We start from the raw sequence: 10,520 nt of genomic DNA, 5'->3' as shown, positions 1-10,520 counted from the left end.
TGAAGTTTAACTCATTAAAGGGAAGGGGTGTGTCGCCCAGCAGACGGCTGAAACACACAAGAAAGGAAGAGGGATTTGAAGGATTACCTGGGAGATGTACAATAGTAAAGGAAATGTAAGAAAGCGAAAAAAAAAAAAAAAGCGCCTTAGAGTCTGCAGGATGTATCGTGTGCTTAGGAAGGAAGCAATGACAGCATCCGTAGTTATCGAGAACACCTGGATTAGACTGTAGACCTCGGCTGTTCACACTCCAAGCGTCTACATTATGAGCGCTAAAAAATATTGGAGGTTATAATTCATTTATGCGCTGTAACATAAAATATTTTCATTCAGATCAACTGGTTTCAGAAAGTTATACAGAATTTACTTTTATTTAAAAAATCTCCAGTCTTCCAGTACTTATCAGATGCTGTATGTCCTGCAGGAAGTGGTGTATTCTTTTCAGTCTGACACAGTGCTCTCTGCTGCCACCTGTCCATGTCAGGAACTGTGCAGAGCAGGAGAGGTTTTCTAGTTTTCTATGGGGATTCGCTACTAATCTGGACTGTTCCTGACATGGACAGAGGTGGCAGCAGAGAGCACTGTATCAGATAGGAAAGAATATACCACTTCCTGCAGGACATACAGCAGCTGATAAGTATGTATTATTATTATTTATTTATAAAGCACCTTTTATAAACATCCGTAATGTCCGCAAAGGATGCAGCTCACCTTAATTTAATCATTGCCTTTACATTTTTGCAACAAATACAGATGCACTATAGAGAAAATTTTTTTGGATTGTGGACGATGATTGCGGACATAATATACGGTTCTGAAAAAGTACTGTAAGGCTGGCTTCACACTGCCTCAAAATCTTTGAATAACGCCAATAAAAATGATCTGCCTTACAAACATAGGGGGAGATTTATCAAATATGGTGTAAAGTGAAACTGGCTCAGTTGCCCCTAGCAACCAGTCAGATTCCACCTTTCATTTTCCAAAGAGTCTGTGAGGAATGAAAGGTGGAATCTGATTGGTTGCTAGGGGCAACTGAGCCAGTTTCACGTTACCATGTTTGATAAATCTCTTTTTTGGGGGGGGGGGGGGGGGGGGGGGGGGGGTCTCTAGCGTTTTTGAGTCTCTTTGGCAGTTTTTCCAAAATGCAGCATGCCGAGGGTGTGGTGTTTTTTCTGTCAAGTGATGTTAGAGGGGGAAAAAAGTTCAGTACACAAAAAAGTAAACCACAAAAAAGATAATTCACAAATAAAGCCTAAACTGTCAGAAAATAATGAAAAAACACATTGGCACTTTTTCTGGCGCTTTTTTTTTTAGAGCCCTGAAAATGCCACAAAAAAAGCCAGGAGGTAAAATCAGGATCAAAGTCAGAACAAGGAGGGAAAAGAAGAAGAACCAGAAAACACAGCAAGCAAGCCAAGGGTCAGAACACAAAAGATCCAAATTGCAGGATAAGGCTGGGTTCACACTGTGTTTTTGCAATCTGTTTAACGTATACGTTTTATGGAAAAACTGATGCAAAAATGAATGCATTTGTGTGTCATCCGTTTGGATCCATTTTTCCATTGACTTCTTTTATTTTAAAAAAAGTAGTGTTGACTACGTTTTTCTGGCCTTTAAAAGTAACCAATTAAAAACCAATACGTTGAACGGATGGCAAAAGCCCAGTGTGAACCTAGCCTTAGGCTATGTTTACGTGCTGTTCTATAACAGCCACAATTTGAATTTACAATAATGTTCATTGTTTTCATTATTCAACGATTTTCATTGAAATCTATGGAAACAACGGCCATTGGTTCACTCAATGTATAAAATAATGTAAAATTTATCTTCGTGTCATTGTGTAATTGCGCGAATAGCGGCCCTTATTTTGAGTTGTTTACACGCATATTTTTTTCCATCGTCCTTTCCACTACTAAAACAATGGATCTTCAAAAAAGAACCCCACCCAAAAGGGCCAGCAGTCAGCCTTGAACTAGAATAATTTTCCAACAGCTGTTATTGCAATGCTGGCCACTGGAAGATGTAAACCGCGGACGTTGTTTGGTACTCAAAACACAAACGTTAATTTGAGTATTAAATAGGGGCCATAAAAAATAACCTTTGGCTATGTTCACACATGGTATTTTACTCAGAATTTTGATCAGTATTTTTTTCAACCAAAACCAGGAGTGAAACTTACAGGGCAAAACTATAATGGAAAGACTTTCCCAGTTTCTGGGTTTTGGTTGCAAAAATACTGACCAAAAGACTGATGGAAATACTATGTGTGAACGTAGCCTGAATGTCACTGTGCCCAGTAATCACCTACTTAACCCCTTCATGACCAAAAGTCATTAATACCCAGATGTCCAGGTCACATTGAACCAACGTTCCTCCCGCCTTCTAAGAGCCATAACTCTTTTATTTTTCCACCTACAGGGCTGGTTGGGGCGTCTTTTTTTTTCTATATTTTTTATTAGTATTATGTTGATGTCAAAGAAAATTTTTAATCGCTTTTTATAAAAAAAAAATTCAGATGTATAATTTAAAAAAAAAAAAACAGCAATCAATGCCAAATATGTTTTTTATTTATTTATTTTTTACCTATTTTTATTTGCTATAGATCATAGAGTTTAAGGTGTTAATGGCAGGCAGCTGCCTGTCATTATCCCTGGCTCCTGGGACACTTATGTAATGTGTGTGTTTACAGAGACAGATTTATCTGACAGATTTTTGAAGCCAAAGCCAGGAACAGACTATATTGATACATCATGCCAGCCAGGGAAAAATTCCAGGACGGCGCTTGCACGGATCTACAGCCTGTAATATACTGGACGTGTGCATGCAGCCTTAGGCTATGTGCACACTTAGTATGAGACCGGAACGGCTGGTCTCAGAAAATATCATCCTGGCCGGTACTGCAGTACCAGCTGAATGATCTTTAGCGGCGCTAAGCTCTGATGCGGGTGCATCCATGCATGCCCGCATCAAAAATCCCCACAGCGCACTATGGAGCGTGCGGCCGGAGCCGCTTGCTTCGTTGTGTGAACTGACATGTCAGTTTTCTACGGTGCCGCTAGGGATCCCGGCCAGAGTGTATACTATGTGGATACACTCCATCCGGGATTCCCTCAGCCTGCAGCACTACATAAGTACCACAGAAATCACGGCTGTTTGTAACAACGGCCGTGATTTCTGCGGAAATTACGTAATGTGAACATAGCCTTAAAGTTATCCCTGCTGGAACCCCCCACCATTCATGAGAATGAAAGTAAAATGCCCCCTATGAGTGAAGGATAACTTTAAATTGTTGGTTTATCACTTTAAGCTCTTATTTCCACTTCAAAATGAGGTCCTGCAGCAGCCGTGGTATGTATTATAGTAGCAGTACTAAATCCCCCATTCTATACAATTAAGAATAATCGTCTGGGGCTCTGGACTTTTGTATGGTCACAGAATTTTAATATCCTTGTTATTACACGGTAGGCGATGGAATGTTCCAGATCTAATAAAATAATAATAATTTTACACGATTCACTTTGAGCAGGGGGCCTATGAAAAATATTATGTATGTAATTTTAAGGTTTACAAGGAGGAGTATTATAGCTTATATATGCTTTTGTCGAGAGATATAAATTTATGTACAAATATATTATTTTTGATGATTTTTTTGATTCCATAACAGGATCTGAAAGCAATTCAGAGATGAAGAGGTTATCGTATGGGACGTAATATTTTGGGTATGCTGCCCCAGCCTGCAAGCCTGCCCTTGGGTGGGAGCCTGGGATCAGACCACACACAGAACAGAAATCCAATTCAGTCACCTAATTATACACTCTCTGCGTCTGAATTACCAGGTTGCAAAATGATGTAGCCTCAGAAAAAGATCTAATCGGCTGACCAGACCTGGATTTCTGAGTATTGCTGGGGGGGGGGGGGGACTAGAGACTGTGTGGCACATGAATATACCATGGCGGGTTTACTGTAATGTTTATCCTGTAGTCTTTATTGAAAACATGACTTTTTGTTACATTTATAGATTATGTGAAAAAGTACATGATGATCTCTTCCTCCTTCTCACTGATTCTGTTCACCCTGCCATGCGAATTTTATAAAAATGTCTCTTATGTGTCCAGACCCATTAACCCTTTTATAGACTTTAAATATGATTTTAGTAATTCCCCAAACTTTTCCTGCAAGATCCATTTATTCTTGGAACCTGTAAAATGTATTGCAGACTTATAAATAGGTCACTCCTTTCCTTCTGGGACCAGTGTTTTGTGTGAAGCCTGCTGTGTCATCAGATCTGTCATCAGAAATCTTGCAGTTTTCATTCTGGCCACTAAGCCTAATAATAAGCTGACACTTGCTGTTCTGTACAGAAAACTTTCAATAGTGTCTTCCTCAGTAGATAGATAAGTTGGGACCAGGGCTTTAAGAATAGGTGGTGTTCAGGGCTTAAAGCGTAGGTACAATGCTTTGTGTTTTTTACATGAACAGACCGGCCGGCGCAGGGGTGCTGTGGTCTCTTTTTTGAACAGCTGCCCAATTCCCAAGCATGGCGCCGGTCTATTCAGTGTCGGCCTTCCAGTGTCAGGAAGCCCCCTCACTGACTGATCGGGACTCCTGCAGCGATAATTGCTTGTACCAGCGGGCGGGGGTAAGCCACTTTCCTCCGTCCTGTTGGATGGGCCATTTGTGCATAGAGTCTGCTCTGAGGCTCTTAGAAGGCGGGGAGGAAAATTGCATTAATTTGACCCGGACATCCTGGCACCAATGACTTCGGTCATGATGGGGTTAAGCTCAATGACCTCCATACAGGTCACAGAGCATGCATATAAAACTGTCCCATAGGAGTCAACAGCTTCTCCTCAAGCCAATTCTTTCTATGTCATTGGGGCTTGCTGTATCTATAAACACTGGTGGAAGCAGCCCAGGCAAGATGGCCACTTTATAATTATTTACAACCATTGAAATGCCTCATCCGAGTCCATCTGTACTCCGTAAAAAATAAAATAAAAATCTGCCCCCCCCCCCCCAAACCACCTTTGGATAGTTGCTTTTAATCCAAGATCTGTCCTGGGGTCTGTTCAGCAGGTGATGCAGTTATTGTCTTAAAAAAATACTTTTAAACTTGCAGCCCGTGCCAAACGGAGTATCTGTGCCCTAACTTTGAACAACCCCTCCGTCCCTCCTTTCCACCCTCTTCAGCATTAGGAATGCCACTGAAACATTTTCTCCATGCTGAACATTGCACAGGTGCTTAACGATCTAGCCCATGTGCCGGGCTGACACAGGTGGGGAATAGGAGGCAATCTGCTTGGAGCATTCCTAATGATGAAGAGGGTGGGGAGGAGGGATGGAGGGGTGGTGCAAAGTTAGGGCACAGATACTCCCGTTTGGCACAGGCTTCAAGTTTACTAGTTGTTTTTTAGGACAATAACTGCATGACCTGCTGAACGGACCGCCGGACAGATCTTGAATTAAAAGCAGCTATTTGAAGGTACAAGCGGTTTAGGGGGTCAGATTGTGGGTACAGAGTCGCTTTAAACTATATTTAAAATAATCCTGAAATCCTGCAGTCTTCATTCATACGGCTTAACGCTTAAACTAAAATACAGTCTCTCTTAAGGCCCTTTTACACGGCCGATTATCCTCCATGAGTGTTGCTAGAAATGCAGATAATTGGCCTGTGTAAAAGTGACAGCGACTGGCCAAGGAGCAGGAAAATGTCCGATTCTCAAATGATCGCATTTTTTGTAAAGTGGCAGAATATATCGTGATCGGCCACACATCTCCATGTGTGATCAGGGGATGTGCGACCAATAGCAATACACTTAAATGGGCAAATGAATGATACAGTGATCGTTTGTGTGGCCCGGCTATTCGATTCTTTGTGCTTTCTAACGAGTGCTGATTAGCAAGATCTGCAACCACAGATGGATGAAGATTGTTAGGTCTAACGGTGCGGTATTTTTTAACAGTTGGCCACAATAATCCATTATTAATTAATGATGGGGGCATCACTACTACAGGGGGTATTATTTCTATATGTGGCACAGGAGGCATTAAGAATGAGTAGGCATTCTGTTGGAGCATTATTACTGCTTGGGGGCACAGTTGGGCATTATTCATGAGTGGGGGTTATAGTTGGGGCATTGGTAGTGTGATTATTATTACTGTATGGTACATTAATGGGGGAGCAAACTCTACAGAGATGAGTTGCAGTTGGGAGAAATCACCATTATGGTCTGGGACAGATGGATAAGAAAAGGAGAAGTGAGCAACTCTGATCAATGAAGGCTTAATCTGTTAGTAACTGAATGTAACTGTACTGTAATCACTTATGTGGTCTGCAGAGTGCCTATAGGTACCTGTTGCTATATAGTCATTGTATGGAGGGAATATTGGTTATATTTGGTTTTGCAGTAGATACAGTACTGTTAATGACACAGAGCCTCAAATATTTTCTTTCTATTGGTCACCACATTTTTAACAAGTTTTGCATAAATCAATAATAAATGAGCATATAACAAACTTTGTAATATATCTTATTGGACAAAAAAGCCCCTTTCTCTAGGCTCACCTCCTCCTGACGCCTCCTAAACTACTCTTTTAGGCTAGGTTCACACAACGTCAAAAATATAGAGCTAGGAGATTCCCTTTATACAACTTTGTAATGTATGTTATGTCTGTGAATCGCCCCCTTCCCGTGTCCCCCCACCCCCGCACGTGTACCCGGAAGTGTGGTGCGATATACATACCTGACGCGTGTCGACCCCCGTCTTCTGTCGATGCAATCTTCGGGAGGCTGGCCGACTCGCTGCAGCCGTCCCGCATGCCATCCCCCCTCTGCAGCGTCATCAGCTGCTCAGCCGCGATCGGCTGAGCATAACTGTGCTCAGCCAATCGCGGCTGAGCACAGTTATGACGCGGCAGAGGGGGGCTGGCAGGAGCGGGTCGGCCGGCCTCCTGAAGATGACGTCTTTGAAGAAGATGGCGGACGGGGTCGGTCAACGCGGATCAGGTATGTATAGCGCACCACACTTCCGGGTACACGTGCGGGGGTGGGGGGACACTGGAAGGGGGCGATTCACAGACATAACATACATTACAAAGTTGTATAACTTTGTAATGTGTGTTATTCTGTGAATAATTGCTGAGCACCGCACTACCCCTTTAAGGCTTGTCATTTTATTTAAAGTGTTTTTACTGTACTCATCTGCCCCACTACCTCTCCCCCATGACGTTTTGTTAGCACATGGACTGCCTGCTGAGCCAATTACTGGGTTAAGTGGGTAGTTCCTGTCGCTGCTGCATAAAAGAAATAACCCAGGAACAGGAAGAGGAGGAGAGCAGCTGGGACGGACACTGACAGAACAGCTGCAGATCAGGGCAGATGAGTATTTGTCTTTTATTCTCCCTGCCCAGAAAAAAACAATCTATTTATTTCTATGGGTTTCTGAAATGTTGGAGCTACATTCTAGAAAATATTACGAAATTGCAAAAATAGTAAAATAATATAAAGAACTGATTTTAGGCTTTGGGGTTGCACAGGTTCCACACAGCTTTGTGAAGCAAGCACACCCATAATCTAGCTAAAGCAACAAGCTTTTTAATGGTGATTGCACTTCTATTATGACGTTTGGGTTCTTTAATTGGTATTCAATAATTATCCTGTGTAAAAGTTCACCTTTAACATAGCAGATGAGCTGGGAACTGGCATGAGTACAGCCTCCTGGCAAGCTTCTTTCTCCTGACTCTCCTGTAGATGCCATGTTACATAAGCCTGCGGAGCACCAGTCATACACATTTCTGGGGGTGGAGGGGTTAACGCCCGGGTTAATTATCTATACCTCTGGCAGATTTATTGGTAAATAATTGATCCCCCCTCCTCCCCACCCACTTCTTGCTACCTCAGGGGAGGGCAGAACTACAGAACTGGGGGAACAGAATTACCAGGAAAACAGGGCTATGTCACCTTATGTGCCAGAGGACTCGAACAAGACTATTTCTATACATAACCACATGCTGATAAGAATCATGTACTCTAAGTAGCGATGAGGAAACCTCAAGCATACTCAGGTCGGTCCAAACCTGAATGCATTTAATGCATGGATGAAGAAGTTGGATGCAGGCAGTCCTGGAAAACATGGCTAAAAGTTACAGCCTATGGCCTATGGCTGTAACCATGTTTTCTAGGCAGCCTTAAAGAGGTTATCCAGCGCTACAAAAACATGGCCACTTTTCCCCCTCTCTTGTCTCCAGTTCAGGTGTGGTTTGCAATTAAGCTCCATTTACTTCAATGGAACTGAGTCCCAAACCCCACCCAATCTGGAGAGGGGGAAAAGTGGCCATGTTTTTGTAGCACTGGATAACCCTTTTCAGGCTGCATCCAACTAATAAGCTACTATTCAGTATTTCAGTTGCCAAATCCCAATTATATCCGAGCATGTCTGGCACTACTATAAGAACCTGATAATATGCCATTGTCACAATTTTATGCACATTAGCATAAACACCACCAGCTTTTCAAGACCATGACGTAACCTTTAAGCTACCATGTAAGGCTATGTTCACACTACGTAAAACTACGGCCGTAGTTCTCACCGCAGGGTCACGGAACGGCCGGTTGTTCACGTAGTGTGAACATAGCCTAAAAGTATATTTTATTTTCCTTCGGCCACTGTTACCGGTAGCGCAGTTTCTACATGGTGCAGCATTGATGGGTTTGTTCCAGTATGATCTGGTACCTTCTTGAAGTAGATGAGGCCTTTTGTGTTTGATATTATTTTTCATTTATACTGATCACCGTGCAGGTGTATATTTTAATAGTTCAGACTATTCCACACGTGACAATATTTAATTATATTCAATTCTTTTTTTGTGTCCTTTTTTATTTTTAAAATTAGAAAAATGTGGCCCTTTGAATGTTAAAAACTTTTATTTTTTTTATAGCTTTTTAAGTCCCTCCCTTTATATGCAATCATTGGATTGTCTATACTGATCAATGTAACGGTACCCCATTGCATTGATCAGTGCAATCGGCGCTCTACCTGTACAGCCTAAGGCAGACTGTACTGGCATATTTACCATGACAGATACAAAGTCCTTTGCAATCTTTCCGGCTGCCTATACAGACCAATGCAATGGTACTCCATTGTATTGATCAGTGCAATCATCGCTCTGTTCATACAGCCTAAGGCAGACTGTATTGGCATATTTATCATGACAGATATAGAGGCCATTACAATCTCTCCGGCTGCCATGGTATCTGAACAGCTGTGATTGTGTTGCGGGGGTGCCAATCTGGCCCCTGACAGCACCTGTCAGTTCACTCTTTGCATGCCACCGTCGCTATTGATCACGCTGCCAGAAGTCACCTGCCGAGTCCATCCTCTATGCTTTATGAGGTTAAAAAAGGTTGCCTATCCTTGTGCATCCTGTCCTCATTGACTTATGTGTAGAGATGACCGAACCGGGTTCAGGATCGAGTCCATCCAAACCCGAACGATCGGCATTTGATTAGTGGCGGCTGCTGAAGTTGGATAAAGCTCTAAGGTTGTCTGGAAAACATGGATACAGCCAATGACTATATCCATGCTTTCCATATAGCCTTAGGGCTTTATCCAACTTCAGCAGCCACCGCTAATCAAATGCCGAAAGTTCAGGTTCGGATGGACTCGAGCATGCTCCAGGTTCCCTCATCTCTACTTATGTGTTAAAAAAAACAAAAAAAAAACAGGGGTCAACATATGGGTCAAGTCCTTGCTTTGCTGTGATGCCCTGTTGTTTTCTATTTTAGGTACATTTTGCCCCCCACCCCCCAAAAAAAAAAATCTATAGCTTTTGACAAGATGCAAAAACACCCAAATCCACACAAAGCAAATTGTCATGTCAACTGGCTGTAGATTCTATTGCAAAAGAAAAAAATTGACACCGGATATATTGCAGCCCTGCTGAAGTAAATAGGGATCATAACAGCTCGTGATTTTTTTGCATGGATAATGTATGCGGTAAACTGCACATAGAAGAGGCCTGTGTACAGTCAGGTAACAATGGATCTATTAAGCCTTGACATAAGTATATGAATGAATTAGCAAGTGCTTCAGAATAACAGTATAATCAGCTATCTGTACTTTCCTCCGCTGGCATACAGGTACATCTTAATCTCCTCTTACATTTCTTAGTCTTACATGAACAATTTGTTCAGTTTCTAAGTGGATAAGTCAAGGTAGTAATAGGCTGCAGTGAATATTTAATCCTATAAGAAACATCTGTGGGAGGTCTATAGTAAGAAACATACTGTCCTGTTTTCCTTCTTTAAACAAATAATTTAAACCTTTAAAGGGAACCTGTCACTAAGTTTATGTGGCCTTAAATGAGGGCAGCAGAAACTAATGACAAAAATGCGAACAGATCGGTGTATTACTTACATCATTCTGTTCAGCTGTTCCCCTAATATGCAGGAGAATAGGATTCTTGCCACACCCCTCCACCCAGCTGTTGATTGACAGTTGCTGACTATACACACCATGGTT

The sequence above is a fragment of the Dendropsophus ebraccatus genome, chromosome 14 (assembly GCF_027789765.1).
Source record: "Dendropsophus ebraccatus isolate aDenEbr1 chromosome 14, aDenEbr1.pat, whole genome shotgun sequence".
NCBI lineage: Eukaryota > Metazoa > Chordata > Amphibia > Anura > Hylidae > Dendropsophus > Dendropsophus ebraccatus.
The sequence above is the reverse complement of the archived record's forward strand: the minus strand, read 5'-3'. Positions refer to the sequence as shown.